We start from the raw sequence: 20,118 nt of genomic DNA on the forward strand, positions 1-20,118 counted from the left end.
CTGCTTGAAGGAAGATGGTGTATTGCACTGCTTTATTAATCAGATGAAACCGGTTTAGTTCTCTTACTCTGATGTTTGTGGGACTGTTTTTTTGTGAAGGTACAAGGGATCCTAGACTACTGTGTCCCGATTGCTCAGAAGGCAACGCATAGGTCTCTTATGTGATACCTACAGGTCACTGAAAAAAGGGACAGTGCTTCTACTCTTTTCCGGTAGCTTAGAGATGTTAATCTGTGATTCTTTTGGGAAGACCTCAGAGGTTCCTAACCTAGTATTATGTCTGGTGAGGTGCATCCCAAAAAGGGCACCATATTCTACAGTTGGTGTAGTCTGTGTTTAGTAAAAGGGGTCATTCTCTTCAGATCTGGGTTATGTTCCCTTGGTGATCAGCTGTGCCATGCCGAAGGATTTCTTATTCACCTTTGTTACAGGGTAGTTAAAGGAGAGGTTTCTATCTACATTTTCATTTTGATGTAGGGTATTGTCGGTACTATATGCTGGGGAAATGATTTGTTTGCTATCTGTAACAGTGTTACATTGTTGCAGTAAATTTAAAGCCGTTCTCAAGACAACAAGGATTTATAAGTGTAGAGGATGATTTGACAAGGACTCCCACTTTGCAGTCATTTGGAAACTTGGCTGGCCTTGCGTATTGGTTTTCAGTGTGCATGTTGGAGAACTACATACCAAATAAAAGCAGTCTTAGCACTGAGCCATGCTTGATGCCACTGGTCACCTTCATGTTCTCTTTGCCTCTGCTACCTACACTGTGGGTTCTTTTGGCCAAATTGTTATCCATGGTATGACATGGGGATCTGTTTGTAATGCATTTAATTTTATTAATTATGCTAACATGGGGATGGTGTCAAATGCTCTGGCCATATCACTGTAAATTGTGTGCACAGTGTGACCTCTATCAGCAGCTTGTTACCTTCTCAAAGAAATTATTCAGGTTTATTAGACAAGATCTATGTTTTAACCAAATTGCTACGATTAAGCCTGATGAGATTGTCTGTTAATCAAGTCTATTATCTCTTTCATGACCATAAAAATGAGACTTGTCAGGCTGATGGGCCTATAATTTCTTGTGTCTGTAGTATGGCCATTTTAATTGAGTGGCATTGCGATTGCTGTAGACCATATTTGTGGGATGAGCCTGTAGCCAGGCTCAGGTTAAACAGCATATGTACGGGTTCTGCAAGACTGTTTGGTACTTATTTATCAAACAGCTGGGTATGTTATCTGGTCTCATGGAGGAAGTATTCTTCATTATAGACAGCACTTTCAGTGCATGTTCCTTCGTGAGGATGGGGAGTTTGAATGTTATGGGGATTGTGGGTCTTGAGGTAGTCATCTCAGGAGTGAAATTTTTACTAAATTTATGTGTTGCGATACTGACAATGTCCACCCAGGTGTGAGAAGGTTTTGTTATTCAGTATGTGTTATGTACATTGAGTGCTGTTTTAGTTTTCTGAAATAACCAAAAAAGGATTTGTAATTGTCCTTCTTCAGTTGCCAACACGAGTTCATGGGCTGCCTTAGTAGATCCAATAGTCATTTTAAAATTCATAGTTAAAATTCGTAATATTTTCCGTGACTTGGGGATCTTTAGATCAGCTGTACATGCCCTATGCCCAGGATTCTCCTTTTAATGTAGATTGTTTCATCAGTGGGCTACCAGGATGGTTTGCTTTTAAATTTCCTATTATATTTGTGTTTGGGAAGGACTGCAGATGGTATACATTTACATGGGTATGAAACTCCTTGGCGATCTATCTTCTGAGGTGACGTTTGGGGTAAAGTTTATAAGTGAATTTTGAGATGACTTTGTAGAATTTGAGGAGATGTTTGCACAAATTCTTTGAATGTTGATAAATTGGTTTCATGGGGTATCTAGTCATTTTAGAGGGAAAAGGTTGCTAGCTTTTGGTCTGACTTGGAGAGGGAGCTAGTAGGGAAATTATGCACAATGACAATACATTTGTAAGCACCAGGTCAGTAATTTATTAGAATGCTTTTTATTGAAATTGGCTTTGTGGTTCTCTCTCGCAAAGCCAGTTTCAGTAAAAACCATTCCAATAATGACAAACAATATTGTAGTCTTTAAGTAAAATATTGTCCCTCTGTCATTAGCGAGACAGCACACACATACACACACATACACACACATACACACACACACACCTCCCTACATCATTTCCTGCACAGAAACACATACACAGACTCTCACAGAAATTCTAAAAGGATAACAATGCTGACGTGATGTCATTTTTCTCTCCGTACTACTGGGGAAGTAGTGACAGAACCCAGACAACAGGAGTCGCTTATCTCTCAATTCCTTTCTTATTCATGCCTTAAAATAAACCCTTCATTACTGAGATAAATGGGAGCCAGCTTCTAGCTACTAGCGTTTTTTTTTCTCTCCATCTCCAGACAACATCCCCCATCTCAACCTCCAGTCTGCTGTGATAGCTCTCCAATACTATTAGTTCAATTAAGCTGTTAACAACCCCCTCTGTTTAATAGTAAACATCACCATCATCCGCTAAAGATAGCAAATCAACTGTTAGTATGTCTGGGGCTGTTTCTCCTTGTCAGCTTGAGTCTCTCTGGACGCTATTCATTGTAACCTCTTAGCACAACAGCTATCCCAGATGTGAAAAGTACAGTTTACAGAAACCAAGCTGCCAAGTATTACACGTGGCCATAAATGTAGAATTTTTGTAAAATGATTATTCTTTATACATATGATTAGAAATGGTTGGTGCTGAATGGTTATCATTAGTCTTGCAGCTTACCCTATTTGTCAGGAATGCATCGAGTGTTCCACTTGTAGAATATAGTCTGTCTCTGGGGGGGGGGGGGGGGTGCTGCTTGGAATATTTTTATTCTTGCCATATTTACCCTTACTTTACTGAATCCATTCTGAAGACCCATCATACCTCAACCTCAAATCATTTGTAACTTGTATGGCATACCTACAAAATAATACCTTGGAAGATGTTGCTTCCCAGACTTTCAGACCTGTGTGCATATGCCTGTTTGGTTGGGAAGGGGGGAGTGGAAAATTAAGGCACTCTCTAAGAATGCACCTGATGTTGTAAGTCTTCATTCAGTTCCGTCCTCTGAACCGACATGGCCAGTACCAAACTCGCGCCAGCCAAAAACTCTCGGTTAAGTCCTACCCACAATGCCCCTCTCATAGTCTCTTCTGACGAGGAACGCAGCAAATGAGATCTGAAGTGCCAAGCCTTTCTCTCAAGCTAACTGTAGTGTTTTTGTGGTTTATTGACTAAAATTACTTTTCCTTTACTCGGTTTTTCTGAGGTTATCTCTTTTGTCTTTAAATTCTATACTTTCTTACTAAACCCTACCCTCTACCTTTGGTGGTTCTTTTCATACCATTGTTGGTACTTTCCTTCTCCCCTACCCTTGATAGGCCCCTTCCTTTACCACTTTTTGGTATTTCTTAATACCATTGTTGGTACTCCTCCTTTCTATCTGTTTTAAAAAAAAAAAAAAAAAAAAAAAAACCTCTTCTACTTTACTATAACTTCTTGCTGCTGTTTTTTTGGTAGTTATAGTTGTGATTTAGGACTATAGTGTGGTTTTTCATAATGTCTGATAAAGCAAAACTAGGTTTCAAGCAGTGTGATAAGTGCAAGCGTAAGATGCCCAAATCAGACTGTCACGCCCGGTGTGTTTATTGTTTGGGCGTTGACCATATTAACGTGCCTTGTGATATTTGCTCTGGTTTCAGCAACTGTACATTAGCTGAACGCAAGAACAAACTCATTTTGAGGGATATGTTGAAAACACCCTTCTCGGAGGCTCTCTCTGGGACTGAGGTCTCACCACCTTCTGAACACAAAGATGTTAAAAAACACACAGAAAAACAGAGTCACTCAGTGCTGACATGTCCATCCTCTTCCGAACCAAGATGACACCAGACTTCTTCCGTGCCGTCGACGCAGACAGCTTTGGTACTGGGGTCTCTGTCTTCTCCCTTGGTGCCGACCTTGATCATGTCACAGGCTCCTACTCCTGTATCAGCATCAGTACCATCCCCGGCACCGATGACTTACACAACTCCACCTATGACGACACCTGCTGTTCCAAGGATTGAGCACCTTGCCAGAACAAGGTACTCCCCATCTTATGACCCTTTTTTTTTTTTTGGCAACAATTCAGCCCGTTTATTGAAAGACCAGACTCTCCATCGGCAGCTTCCTTCAGATCCAGCAGGAGTCTTTCGGAACAAGATGTAGTGAGGGTTGTGGACCAGCTTTTGGCAGCTAGAGGCTTACCGACCCCGACTAAGTCTTCCCTCCCTCTTGGAACGGAAGCTTTCCCGGCATATTCATCTGATGTTCATCGTGTTACCCTGCTGCAGTCATCACACTTGGGTTATCCTGTTGTCAGGCGGTCCCGCAGTCGGCCGGATTTCCAAAGTCTTGGTCCGACGTCAGTTGTTGTCGCCTCATCCCTGACGTCAGTGCGCCAGGGGTACATATACTGCAACAGACACCATTTTCTTCGGTCTTTCTTGCCGCGCGGTGCCCGAAGCAGAAGCAGTTCGCAAGTGCCGGTCGGCCGACTCCTGAGATTGTCGAATTCGAATTTCAGACCGAAGTCTTCTATAAAGCTAAGTACCCCGTTGGGGAAACTTTTCTTGCCTCAGACCGATGTCAGAAAAAGTTAACAATTGTAATTCTTGTGGGAAGCAAATGCCTCCTAAGGATTTTCATTCTTATTGCATACTTTGCCTAGGCCCTGATCACAACGTCACTTCGTCGTTTTTGTGCTAAGTTTAATAAGCGTACTATTAAAGGGCGATTTGATTTCGCATGACACTTTTTTGGTAGAAAATTTAACTATAACATGCTGTCGGAGCTACCGACTACTGGCGTGCACAAAAAACGCAGGGACAAGGACCGACAGCCAAGGCCTAAACCCGATTCCGAGGCCTCGGTTGATCCGGTCTTCGGTTCTCCAGTTATTAGTGAGGCTCCGACGCAGCCCCTGACTACCGCAGTCCTGGAACCCGAGACCGCTACGGATATTTTGACGGAATGTACTAGGCCGACGCAGCCTTTTACTTCAGGCCCTTCCGACGAAATACCTTCTAAGGACGTCGGTGCTTCAGAAACGCCATCGGTTTCTGAGGACGTTTTCAGACAGACGACTCTCACAGTCAAAATGTTTTCTAAGTCTAAAACTCTTTTCTAAAGCTAAAAAGACTACACTTCAGTCTCCTGTTCAAGGCCCTATGCCTAAGAAACAGATGCTCAAAATGGCTGAAGATTTGATTTCTCTTATCAGGGGTTCACAGCCTCCTCCTGACAAAAGGCCTAGACAAGAGGAAGATTCTGCTTCTTCTGAGCAACTGTCTATTTCTTCGGATTCCTCTGAAGACCAAGACTATTCCTACTCTCCTTATGAAGATTCTGATGCTGAGGGCTCTATTCCCTCAGCTTCCCCTCCTGAAGACTACTCGTTTGGGGAAACTTTACACACTATGAGGGAACATTTCCACTGGGAAGGTCAGGATTTCTCTGATTCCAAGAAAAGGCTCAGAGTTTTTTTTTACTCCCCCAACACAGACCTCTAGCCTGTTTTGGATATTGTGGATGATGTCTGTTTAGAATCCAGTTTCAACCCAGACTCTCTACCTCCTGCTCCGGCTAAGCCTGACAGAGATACTACAGAGTACCTGATTCCCACAAATTTCTTTACAAAAGCCCAGTAGCTGACCCAGAGACTATCTCCCAGGGTCCCAAGGGGGCTAAGGCTTCCATGGCTAAAAACCCAGTACCTTCTGAGAGGGACTCGAGCACTAGACAGGTGGGGGGAAAAAGGTTTACACCTTAGCCACATTAACTATGAGAGCACTAAATTGTCAATTTCATATGCTCAAGTATCAGCAGTTTCTAATCTCTCAGTTAAAACAAAAGATAATCTCCCTTCCCCAACAATCTGAATTGAAATAAGTACAGGATTTGTTGCACGCCACCGAGCAGGTGGGCAAACATACCGTACAATGTGGGTTTGATTCTTTGGAGGCCTCCTGCAGAGCATCTGTCACTGGATTAGTTATATACGTAGGCACGCCTGGTTAAAGGAACAAAGTCTACTTGATCATGTCAAAGCAAAACTACTGGATGCACCCTTACAGCAGGATGTTCTTTTTGGAGTTAAAGCAGAAGTGCTAAAGAAAATGGAAGATAAGGCGAAATCAATGCAGACAGTCAAAAGATTTCCTACAGGTACAACCCCCTCGCTTCAGCAGAAACTGGCCAACAAAAAATTGGTCCTTTCCAGCCACTGACAGACCTCAGAGGGGTAAATACAGGCGCCCAAGGGGCAGAGGACAACCAATAGCCCAGTATAAACCTCGCCAATGGGGCACTCCAACCCAGAAAGGAGGAGAAGACAGGTCTCAACCCACCAGAAGGCAAACTCAATGACTTGCACCTCAACTGGCCAAACAAAGCTCTTTTGTTAGCCCCCTTGGGGGGAAAACTAGCATTTCTTGCAGACAACTGGCACATGGTCACAAAGGACAAATGGGTCCTAGACAATTTTATGAGGATACAGATTCCACTTTCACACCTTGCCAATGAAAAGAGGAATGCCAAACCTGCCACTAAATCAAAGGGCAGAGGCTCAAAAACAAATTACAGCTCTCATGGCCATGAGAGCCATTCAACGGGTACCAATTCAAGAGCAAGGCCAAGGATTTTACTCAAGGCTCTTTCTAGTACCCAGAAAGGACAATGCTTGGAGACCAATTCTGGATCTTTCAATTCTAAACACTTACCTACAAGTCCCAAAATTCAAGATGCTAACACTACAGCAGCTGCTAACACTACATACAGCAGCTACTTCCCATGTTGGGCAAGGAAGCATGGCTGGTAATGTTGGACCTCAAGGAGGCATACCTGCACATCCCTATCGGACAAAGTTGCAGAAGATACCTCCGTTTCATTGCAGGTTCAACCCATTACCAATTCTCTGCACTGCCCTTTGGCTTCTCTACTGCGCCCAGAGTTTTCACAAAATGCCTGGCACCAGTAATTGCATACTGCAGACAAAGAGGAATTCAAATATATCCATACCTGGACAACTGCCTCATCCAAGCAGAAAGAAAAGACATTCTCTTACATCATCTGGCTTTTGTGAAGCATCTACTAAATTGTCTGGGGTACACAGTAAACGAAAAGAAGTCAAAACTAGTACCCTCTCAAAAAATGACATTCCTGGGTGCCAGCTTGGACACAGCGGCCCAGAAGGCTTATCTTACACCAGACAAGCAACTACAACTGACTCAATATTTCAAGACATTGGCAACAAAGACCCAATTAACTGCAAGAAAAATTCTGCAGGCTTTGGGCTTCATGGCATCTTGCATTCTGATAATACCATTTGCAAAACTGCATATGAGGAAATTACAGTGGTACCCAAAAAGTGTATGGTCTCAACACAGCCACAGCTTGGACACAGTGATATCTCTCATTCCCTGCCTTCAACAGGAATTTCTGTGGTGGGCACAGGCATGTCACCTCAACAAGGGTCAGCCTTTCACCTTGCCCCCAACCAGGCAAACTATCACAACGGATGCCTCAGACTATGCCTTGGGGCACACATGGCAGGGCAATGCATTCAAGGCCTATGGACTGCAGAACAAAGAAAACTGCACATAAATCAAAAAGAGATGCTAGCTGTACAGAAAGCTCTGACAGCCTTCAAGGATCTTCTACATCCAGGACAACTTGCAATAAAGATGGACAACACCACAGTAATGTGGTACATAAACAAACAAGGGGGCACACATTCCTACCCTCTTTGCAGGCAAGCAATAATCTTATGGAACACAGCTCTGGCCTACCAAGTCCATTTACAAGCTCAATTCCTGCCAGGACAGAAAAACACATTGGCAGACGACCTAAGCAGAAACATCAAAGATCCCCACGAGTGGAAGCTAGACCCACAAATATTTACAATGATAACTGAAAAATGGGGCCTACCAAATATAGACCTGTTTGCCAGTCCTCAAAACTACCAACTGACAAAATTTTGTACAAGGACATTCCACCATCAAGCTTGGAAAGTGGACGCTCTCTCCTTCAGTTGGAAAAACCTGACAGCATATGCCTTTCCTCCATTACCTCTTCTCACAAAAATTCTTTTGAAGGTCAAAAAGGAGAAACCTCGACTGATTCTCATAGCCCCAGACTAGCCACGCCAGCACTGGTACCCGCTGTTGAAGAATATGGCTCACAGCCCACCATGGATATTGCCTCAAATACCTCATTTGCTCACGCAGCAAAACAAACAAATTCTACACAGCCGGCTAAACACCTTAAACCTGGCTGCATGGCGAATCTTTTAAACATCCAACCAGCCCCTCTTTCACAAGCAGTTCTGGATGTTATTCTGGAAGCCAGGAGGCCAAGCACCAGGAAGGCTTACTCGGACAAATGGAAAAGGTTTTCTGCCTTGAACCAAGCTAAAGGCCAAGACACAACTCAGCCTCATATGCCTCACATTCTGCAGTATTTAGTAGAGATGTTGCACAAAAGACTTTTCTTCTCCTCTTTTAAAATCCATGCTTCAGCTATTTCAGCTCACTACGACACAAATCCACCTTTATTTTCACATCCTCTTCTAAAGCAGTTCCTCAGAGGGGCAAAAAACATTAGTCCACCTAGAAGAGCTCCTACACCAACATGGGACCTCAACTTTGTTCTGGAAAAACTAACGTTACCTCTTTTTGAACCAGCTTTCTCTGCAGACCTTCAGTTCCTATCTTGGAAGACTGCCCTGCTCCTGGCAATAACTTCTGCTAGGAGAGTCTCAGAATTACAGGCACTAATGGCAGTGGAACCTTTCCTCATTTTCTATCAAGACAGAGTTTCTCTATGAACTAATCCTTCCTTCATGCCTAGTGTAGCTTTAAATCAAACCATCCATCTACCCACCTTCTTTCCCAATCCACAGAACAAAGGTGAGAGACTCTTGCATTCCTTGGACATTCACAGGCAGCTTCGTTACTACTTGGACAAAACTAAGGCTTTCCAGAAAAACTGTGACAAGCTCTTTGTATCCTATGCTACAGCTTCTCAAGGGAGGGCTATATCCAAAGAAACCATTTCTAAATGGATAGGCCATTGCATACGGTTCTGTTATACCCATCATGGGAAACCAGTTCCTACTACCATTAGAGCCCACTCTACCAGGGCAACAGCTACCTCTACAGCCTTTCTCAGAGGGGTCCCTACCAAGGAAATTTTAGAAGCTGCAACTTGGAGTTCAGTACACACCTTCACCAAACACTATCACCTACCTCTTTATTCGAAGTCCAGGGCAGGCTTCGTCACTGCAGTTCTGCAGGGCCTCATTGCCTCCACTAACCCTCTGATACCTCCACCCTGCTTTAGCTTTGGGACTCAACCCAAGTGTGATGACCGCAGCAGGGTAACACGACGAACATAGTACAGTTTTGTACCTACCATAAATGTAGATGTTCGAGTGTTCACCCTGCTGCATTCCAGGTTACCCTCCCTCCAACAACTCTGATCTTTTGGCTAAATCTCTGCTATGCCTTACTGATGTATTTGCTTATAGCTGAAGGGATTTTGTGTTTGTACAGTGTTCACACCATTAGGTACTAATTTTGATCACCTTTTTGGGGGCACCTGACATCTGGGGCAAGAAAAACTGAAGAAAATGGCATCGGTTGCAGTATATGTACCCCTGGCACACTGATGTCAGGAATGAGGCGACAACTGACATCGGACCAAGACTTTGGAAATCCGGCCGTCTGCGGGACCGCCTGACGACAGGATAACCCAAGTGTGATGACTGCAGCAGGGTGAACACTCGAACATCTACATTTATGGTAGGTACAAAACTGTACTTTTTATCCTCCTCCAACCTCCTCCCAGGTTCTGAAGATTTTGGTACCGATGTCCATCCTGGTGCACTCTGTCTCGCTCTGACAGTTCTCAGAAGACCCCACTGGGGAGCCACCCCGGAAGAAACTTTGCAAGAGGAAGCATCTCTAGTCCCCCAAGGAATCCATCACCGAAGATGACGATTATGATGAGGGAGAAGGGTCCCCACAGTCTCCCTCGGAAGACGTCTCATTTGGCAATATTTTTGAGCTCCTCAAGCAGAGGAGAGATTGGAAATCCTCCAACCCTTCATAGGAATCTGTTTTCTTGCAGGCTTTCCATGCTCGACCATCTACTTCCTGGGTGGACCCCACCTGCAGATGAGCTCATTAGGTTTATCGTGCAGTGTGCCTGGAAGGCTCCGGGCAACATAGAACCTGTCCCTGGAGTCCCGATAAAATTTTGTCCACGCCTGAAGACCAGTCCAACTGGTCCAAACAGCTAGTAGTAGATTCCATGGTCGTGGCGGCAACCACTAAGAGGGAACTGGCAGAAGATAGTTCCACTGTTCATCCCTGAACAGGGAGTCTCGGGCTTTGGACAGACTGGGGAAATGGCCCTTTGCTTCAGCGACCTTTACTATTCGATCGCTGAATTACCTGGCACACTTTACTCCTCCAAAGAGACCTAATTTCAGAAATGTGTGCCTCTTTGGCGGGGATACTGCCTGAGGAAGTGTGTGATACTGTTGCCTCTCCGCTAGCTACCCTAGAATCCATCTCAAACTCCTCGATGCACTTTATTTCTCACACTACCGAGGGGCAGCTCGAGCAGCCGCATCCGGCATTGTCATGCGACAGCATGCTTGGATGCATTTGTGTGACTTTGCGGACCCTTCCAAATCTTCCTTTGTCAACACACCTGTTGATGAATCTTCCCTCTCTGGTCCAAAAGTAAGAGAGACCATCATGCAGTGAGAAAGACTGAAAGACCTTGTCTGCTGTTGGCATACGTTTTTCAACCCCCGCCCCCCCCCCCCGGAGATCCTACTCCAGGAATCGGAGAGGAGGAAAATTGTTGTTCAAGAAGTCCCAAGGATCTTTTAGTGACACTCATGATTAACATTCCCTCCCGGGCAGAGGGGGCAACTCAACTGGAAGACATCCCTTTCGGGGTAGAGGGGGTCCGCACAACCAGGACGCTAGAGATTCGTTCTCTGGCTGACTCTTCCAGCACTCCTGAGCAGTGGCCTGATTGCTTTCCTCTGGAAGCAGTATGGGGACGATTCTCTCTGCACCTTCAAGCCTGGCATCTCATAACAGATTCATGGGTGCAGAGAATTAATATCCAGAGGCTGTCCTATCCCATTCGATCTCACTCCCAGACCCGTAAAATGAATCCTCGACGCCCCACCTGGCCAGAGGGATGCTGCAGTCTTGGAAATCAAAAAGCTGCTAAGAAAGAGTCATCCATTCAGTCCCACCAGACCAAATAGGATCCAGTTTTTACTCTAGGTTCTTTTTAGTGCCAAAAAAGACAGGGGACTGGAGACCAGTCCTGGGTCTCGGCCGACTAAACAAATTCATCAAACATCAAAATTTCCGGATGATCATGGTGCAGTCAATTCTTTCCTTTCTGGGGAAGGACAGCTGGGTATGCTCTATAGACCTTTAGGACACGTATTACCACATAAAGATGGACAAAAGCTCTCGGAGATTTCTTCGCTTCCGGCTGGGAGCCAATCACTACCAGTTCAGGGTACTGTCCTTTGGTCTGTTGACAGCCCCCAGAGTGTTTACTAAATGTATGGCAGTCATAGTAGCTCATCTCCGACTACAAGGATTCCAGATGTTTCCATATCAAGACGATTGGTTCCTCACCGCCACAATCAGGAACCTTCTCATTCTCAGTCTCTGTCACTCAAGGCCTTACTCTTTGCTTAGGTATCATGATCAATATGGAAAGATCAAACATGTCTCCAACAAGAACACTGTAATTCATTGGACCGATCTTCGACACAACTTCCTGTCAAGCTTCCCTTCCTCCTCACAGGCTTTCAAAAATAAGAAATCAGATTTTAAGTTCTCCTTCCACAGACATTTGTACGAGCACACCAGTACTACAACTGTTAAGCTCTATGGCAGCAACCATTACCTTAGTACCCCTGGCAAGGTTGCACATGAGACTATTACAGTGGCTCCTTTCATCACAATGGTTGATCTTAACCCACCCACTCGACCACATGATATGCTTTACAAACCTTTCAAGGAAGAAATGCTATGGTGGATGAAGCCAGAAACAAATCTTTGGTGTCAACCGTTCTGTCTTCCCCAGCCCAAGGCCACGGTGACCACGGATGCTTCCCGTTAGGGTGTGTGTGGGGGGGGATTTCCAGGGAAGGATGGTCCAGGACACTTGGTCCCCCATAGAGGCCAATTTGCACATAAATGTCCTGGAATTGAGGGCAGTTCTCTTAGCGTTGCAAGCATTCCACACATCCCTTCCTTCCGGGACTGTTGCAATACAATTGGACAACATGTCAGTCATCTGATACATCAACAAACAAGGCAGAGCCAGGTCTTACCCCCTATGTCGGTAAGCCATGAAAATATGGCATTGGGTGATTGCTTCCAACTGCTTTCTCATAGTGACGCACATTCCCGGGAGCTCCAATCTCATTGTAGACAATCTGAGCAGGAACATATTGATGCCTCACGAGTGGTCCCTCGACCCGATTATAGCAGCTTAAATCTTCTGTCGCTGGGGCAGGCCTTGCTGCGACCTGTTTGCTTCACCCCTAAACAACAAATGCAGAAGTTACTTTGCCCGGACCCCCCCCTCAGGCGGAGTCACCGAGGGATGCTCTGACGCACGATTGGCCCCCGGGTCTACTGTATGCCTTTCACCCCCCCCACCCCGTTTCCCCTCATCTCAAAATTTCTACAGAAAGCTCAAAGGTTGAGAAGCAAAGTGATCCTCTTTGCCCATTATTGGCCCCGTAAAGTCTGGTTCCCATTCCTATCAGAGTGTCAAACACTCACAGCCCTTAAGGCCAAACACAATGCCAGACACACTAGTCATTGGTGACTCCATAGTCAGACACACTGACGTCCCGCTCACCAGACTGAGTAAGGAGAAGGTCACAGTAAGCTGCCTGTCGGGCGCTAGAATCCGCCACATAACGCAAGCACTCAGGTCTCCCAACAGCAGGTACAAATATGACTCAGTCATTGTCCACGCTGGTGTAAACGACCTGAGGCGTACCTCCTTGGACTACATGAAAAGAGACATTGAGGAGCTCTCTGATTATGTAGCCCAGGCAGGTATGACCCTGACCTTGAGCAGTATCCTACCTTCACCAAGAATGATGCCACAATACAGAGATAAGATGATCAGCTTTAACAATTGGCTTAAACACTGGTGTCATTCAAAGGGGATCCAGTGTCTGTCTGCCTGGGATGACATGCTGGACAAGCCACGCTGCTTCACAAGGGACGGCTTGCACCTGTCACCCTGGGATTCGGATATTGGCAAAGGCTCTTGCCACCCCATAGTGCCTTTTTAGACAAGGCTCAAATTCTAAACCTACCACCCTAGAACACAAAAAGGAAAAACTAAGGGTAATGCTGCTCAATGCCAGAAGTCTAAATCTCAAGATGCATGCACTCGAGGCCCTTCTCAGTATGGAGAACATCGATGTCTGTGCTGTGACAGAAACCTGGTTCAAGACTCCTGAGAGCACCCCAGCGCTATCAGGTTTTACCTCATATCATGCGTTCCGGCCCCAAAATCCGGACAATACCAAGAAAGGAGGGGGGGTATCCATATTCATCAAGGACACCCACATCTCAAGACTGGTGGCAACGCACGATGCATCGGAGACCATCCAGGTGCAATTAACCATAGGCAAGACTGCTCTGCAAATTGTAGCATGTTACAGGCCACCCTCACAAACTCAGGAACCTCACATGGCCTTCCTGAAAACACTAGAGGGATAAATGTATCACCAAACACCATCATACTAGGTGACTTCAATTACCCTAATATAGGCTGGGAACACTACTCAAGCCCAAACACCCTAGCCCAAAAGTTCCTGGAATTCATAAACTCAAATGCCATGGAACAACTAGTCACCATCCCCACAAGAGGAGATAACATACTTGATCTCATCATCACGAACATGGGAGCACAATGTTCAACACCGGAGGTGTACCCCTCACTGGTGAGATCAGACCACAAACTAATCTCGCTGGAGGTCCTCATCCCACCCCAACCTGAAATAAAAAAGACCACAGTAAAGAACTTCTCAAAAGCCGACTTCACACTTCTAAAGACTAGTGTGGTCTCCTTTAAGGCCCCAGAGCTGGCGGAAAACAGTACTCAAGCCGCTGAATCACTTACAAATGCCTTCTACCAGCACCTGCAGGACTGCATGGATAAGGCAATCCCAAGCAAAACAAAGACTCTTTGTACCAAAGGCAAGCGTCCAGTCTGGTGGACCCCAGCCATAAACCAACTCTACAACAAAAGGAGGAAGCTACTACAAGATAGAGCAAAATCCTTAAAAGGTAAGACACCCTTGATCACTATAAGTAACAAACTAAGAGCTCTCATAAAATCATCCAAAGCAAATTTCGAGAGAAAAATAGCTAAAGACTCAAAAGACCATCATAAGGCCTTCTTTAGCTATGTTAGAAACCTGGGAGGAAACTCCCAGATATGCTCAGAGCTAGTTCAAAATGATGTGAAGATTACTGATCCTACAGACATTGCCAACATACTGGCTGACAGGTTCAGTGCAAACTTCTCCCCTCCCCAAAAGGAGAGATATCTATACCAAAGCGATTGCAGCCCCCCAAACATCTCCAGTGCCCAAGTGAGAACTGCTCTCACCAAAGCAAAAAACACAGCATCCATGGGACCTGATGGTGTCCCCGGCTGTGTGCTCCATGAACTCAATGAGGAATTAAACCCACAGCTAGGACAGCTGTTTAATCAAAGTCTTACCTCTGGATACGCACCCAGGAGTGGCGCACTGCAACTGTGGTACCACTTCACAAAGGCGGTGCCTCCACCGACCCTGGAAATTACCGCCCATTAGCTTGACAAGCCTTATCTGCAAAGCCATGGAGAGGATCATAATGGACCTCATAAATAAAGACATAGGGAATTTGCAGACTTTGGATCCAACCCAGTTTGGCTTTGTCAAAGGCAGATCATGCCTTTTAAACTTGGTTGAATTTTTGAAACAGTCACCAAAGCCATTGATGAGGAAAGGCAGTCCATACAGCCTACCTCGATCTGGCTAAGGCCTTCGATACAATACCCCACTCGGATATCATTGAAAAACTCATCAGCTTAAATGTCAACCCATACATCACAAGATGGGTTGCAAACTGGCTGAGTGACAGAACCCACAGGGTCAGAGTTGCTGGCGCCATGTCAGACTCAAAGCCTGTCACAAGTGGTGTCCCACAGGGCTCAGTCCTGGGCCCACTCTTGTTTGGCATCTACTTTTCCAAGTACAAGCAAACACAGGAGGGTTATGGCTGACAAAGTTTGCAGATGACTGCAAACTGGGCGCCATAGTAGAAAACACATCTGACACAGATATCCTTCAGAAGGGTCTCACAGAAGCGGATAACTGGTGCCAGAGCCACGGCCTAAAGTTAAATGCCAAAAATGCATAGTCATACCCTTCGGGAAAAACAAGGTTACCCCTAGCTACCAAATAGGTGGCAATCCACTGAGCACAGAAGAAGTTATCAGGGACCTGGGGACCCAGGTTGATAGTAGTCTGTCATTCGACACCCATGTAGCTAAAGTAGTTAGGAAGACCTTCTACATTGCCCACCTTATCATGAAGGGATTCTCATCTAGATCAAGGGAGGTCATAGTCTCCCTTTACTCATCACTCATCAGACCAATGATTGAGTACAATGCCCCATTCGGAATGTATCTGACCCGACACTTGCAGCAGCTGGAGAGGCCACAAAAGTTCCTCACCAAAAGGATTAAGGGTCTCAAAAATCTGTCCTATGCTGCCCGACTGAAAGAACTCCAGCTCTATTCAGTCGCACGCTTGCTCAGAGGTGACCTTTGCCTAACATACAAGGCCATGTCAAACCCAGATTTGATGAATATGCTTCACCTCAAAAAATCTCGATCCATCAGAGCCACAAGGGCGGGAGACTTAAACCTTGACACGGCTATTAATAGGACGTGCTGGAGGGATAGATTCATCACCCAAAGACTCCCTATGCTGTGGAACAAAATCCCGGTACATGTGAGGCAGAGCACCTCGCTGGCCTTGTTCAAGAGAAATCTTGACCAATGGATGGGAGACCGCAGATATACCCCAGGGATTACCTCAGTGTCACTGCTCGACAGAGGCACAGCAAAATAATGGGTATAGTTCCCCATACTAAAGGGGTGGCATAAGCCACAAAACGATGGGCTAGGCTTGTAAATGCCCATCGGGCAGATAGCCTAGTATGAACCTATGAACCTATGGCTTCAACAGATCCACAGCCCATGGATCGAGGATATTTCACTACCCTTTTACACACTGGCGCTTCAGCATCGGCGATTACAGTACATTTAGCAGCTATTGCAAATTTTCACAATGGAATCGATAATTCATCAGTTATGTCATACCGACTGTGCAAAACCTTCATGAAAGGAGTATTACATGTCAAGCCTCCTACAGAGCCATGGCCTTGACATTGGTGCTTCAGTCATTAACAAGTCCTGCTTTCGAGCCTTCTGATTCATGCGATATAAACTTTTTGTCCTGGAAAACCCTACTCCTGGTAGCCCTTACCTCAGTGAGAAGAGTTTGAGTTGCAGGCCTGGAGTGTCAAGAGACTGTATTTGATTTTCCACAAGGATAGAATTTCTCTCCTTACTAATCCCTCCTTTTTGCCCAAGATCATTTCTGGTTTTTCCATCAACCACTCTATTGACCTACCAGTTTTCTTTTCCCATCATTCAAATAAAGGGGATTACCTTCTACATACCCTTGATGTTAATAGGCAACTACGTTTTTAATTGGACAGAACAAAATCTCTCAGGAAAACGGATCAATTGTTTGTAGCATTTGCAGGACCCAGGATGGGTAAGCCTGTTTCCCAAAATGTCCTTATCTTCTTGGATCAGAAACGTCATTAATTTCATCTACCAACAAAACAAAATGTCCTTGCCTTCCAAAAATAAAGACTCGCTCTACTAGTTCGATAGCACACTCAGTGGCCTTTCACTCCAGAGCCTGTGTGGACGATATCTGCACAGCAGCCACTTGGCCAAGTCCACATACCTTTATCACTCATTACAAATTGTATTTGGCCTCCAGGGAAAGAGCATCTTTTGGTTCTGTTGCTCAGTAATATTCTTCCTTAGGGCCATCCAGGACTAAAAGTAGCTGGGGACTCTGTCCTAACAGTAAGGAATGAATGAAGATTTACAACATCAGATAAAGAAGTTATGTTTTACCATAACGTTCCATCTGTGTTGTAGATTTTCATTCATTCATTACTTCCCGGCCTCCTTCCCCCTGCCTGGACTCCTGGTGGACTTTAGGGATTACCTTATTAGTTAGGGTATCTGCTCAGACAGAGCCGTCTGCTATCATTATTAATCTCTTTATAGTAAAAGGGTGGGCAAACTCTATCTGAAGAGACTGAGAGGGGCTTTGTGGGTAGGACTTAGCTGAGAGTTTTTGGCTGGAGCGAGCTTGGTATCGGCCGTGTCTGTTCCAAGGACGGAACTGAAGTCCTATCCGTAATGAATGAATGAAGATCTACAACACAGCTGGAACGTTATGGTAAGACGTAACTTCTTTTTTATTTAACTTAACTTTGTGGCTGTGTCCCTCTGTGGTTCTATGTCACACTCACACTCGCTAGACAACAGAAAAAACACTGAGCTTGCCAGCAAGGAACAAACCCACAAACACGTGACAGAACCACAGAGGGATAGAGTGGGGGGGACACACCACACACACACCTCCCTACATCATTTCCTCCTCAACATGCACACACATCATGAAAGCAATTGTAATATTTATTGTATTTATATATAATATACATTTTATTTTGTTTATATATTGGGTGTTTCGCTAATGACAGAGGGATACTTAAAGACTAAAAAGTAAAAAAAAAAAAGTCAAAATATAAAAAATATTTTTTAAATAAAGAATGCATTTTATTTAGTTGCTCTAAAAAGTAAAAAAAAATAAGGAAGAGTGAAAATTTGGCAAAAGGAGCACAGACAATCTGATTTCAGAAAAGCATTCAAGTTTGGTTTTGGTGATTCCTGGTGCTACTTCTCATTACCACGATCACCAAAACCAACCTCGAATGCTTTTATGAAATCAGCTTTTCTGTGTTTATTTTACAAAGTTTTCAGTCTTCCTTATTTTTTTTTTTTTTTAATTTTTAGAGTTCTTTAATAAAAAGCATTTATTAAAGTCCTTTTTATATTTCTGTGTTGGACTAGTAATAACCTGGTCCATTTAATTATTTGGTCTGAAAACTTCTGAGCATGTCTTATGGTGGTGATATAGGTGCTCCAGTCAATTGATGGGATAGTTAGTCTACCATGATGATGGAATTCTCATTTTGGGGCATTCATCGTCATGGACTTCTAAGGCCATAGAAGGGCTCCTTTAACAGGCTGTAAACTGATAGCTGATTTTTAGTATGATTTGGAGTTTAAGTTCAGTTTGTCAGACTCTGAGAATCCTATATAGTGGTGGTGTGGTCTCTGACACATACGGATATGCTGCCATAGTTGCCATTGGAGCCGAAGGTTTAATAGGCACTAAACCCAGGTATTGAGGGAGGGAGTGTTTTCTGAGTATTTAATCCAGATTTCAGCGATTACACCCATACGGATGCCTTCCCAATGCAAGAGTACTTCAAGGTTGGCAACGTATTTAGACTGTTGGCATTGTGCAGAGCCATCTTAGTTTGATCTTTTATTGTCATTGATATGCTTACTATGTTGGAATGTTCATAAAACTGAACTTTACCTAAAAAGGCACTGTGCAGGCATCAATTTAGTCAGTATATGGTGGCCTTTGAAGAGAGGTGCTGACTATCCTTTGTAAAGCAAGTAGGACAATGACGCATCTTATTCCATGTTGACACCTGCTGGATCCCCCTAGAGTGACAACAGTTTTTTGCAATTTTCTTTTCTCTCTACCTGGTATCATTTGTCATCACTCTTATGTAACTGGCCATAATACAGCTGCTACTTCATAATCTCTTAAATTGTTTATCATCTACCCTTCTCTGCTACTCTTTCTGTCCACCTTTTATCTGGGCCTCCTCTATACGCCTTCATAATTTATAACCAGCCTGTGACTTCATTCTCTCCTACTCAATATCTGTTTTAAGCCGATTCCATTTGATAGTAACTAGACTCTCTTTTTTATAAGCTTGATATTAACTAATATTTTACTGTATTTTTAACTGTTAGAATTGTGCTATGACAATCTGTGAAAACATATGTACATTTTACTATTTTTGAATACTACTATTACTAGTCCATGCATGTATATACATTTATTATGTAAATTTTATTTTTGTTTGCCTTCTAGTCATTCTGTAAAATGGATTGCTTCTCCTTGGGCCTCCACAGAAAGTGAGACTTGTGTGAATCTCTAACATACCTGTTCTTCTTTAAACTTTTTCCAGGGGGCAAGCCCCCCACAGAACTTGTATATCAACTCCGAAATCTCCATACCACGGAGAAAAGGGAATATTCTGGGAAATGGCCATCTTGGTGTATGTAAACCCGCTCTTTTGGCCATTGTCTTCATGTTTCAGTACTCACTGTAGCAGGTCCTGATATTTTAAACGTTGAATTGTATGATGCCTAGTGGGACATGTAATAAGTTCCCTGATATTGAAGTTTGTGTGTTTGCAGAAGTAAAAACCTTAGTTTTAGCAAAACTTTTACAAAAACTACCATTTCCACATTGTACATAACCTTGTGGTTTATCAGCAAGAGCAAATTCTGTATCTGTAAAGATTTTTATATCCAGAAAGATATTTTCCAATATTTCTGGCACACCTATAAGAAAAACATTTATTTGGTAACACTGTTCCAAAACATCTCTCTGGTTATAAAACTGTCCAGAATCCATCAAATACCCTCCTAATCTTAAATATATTGGTATAGTATGTAATAATCAAGGTTCGAGTGGAACCTGGTCCTG

General features: G+C 44.1%; 1 protein-coding gene across 1 annotated transcript in view; it reads left to right on the forward strand.

Annotated features, from left to right (window-relative positions):
* Positions 1 to 20,118, forward strand: part of NDUFA13 (NADH:ubiquinone oxidoreductase subunit A13) — a 223,734-nt gene that overhangs the window by 176,953 nt on the left and 26,663 nt on the right. The window lies entirely within an intron of this gene.

Source organism: Protopterus annectens, chromosome 13.part0, assembly GCF_019279795.1.
Source record: "Protopterus annectens isolate FY-2018-M chromosome 13.part0, PAN1.0, whole genome shotgun sequence".
Taxonomy (NCBI): Eukaryota; Metazoa; Chordata; order Ceratodontiformes; family Protopteridae; genus Protopterus; species Protopterus annectens.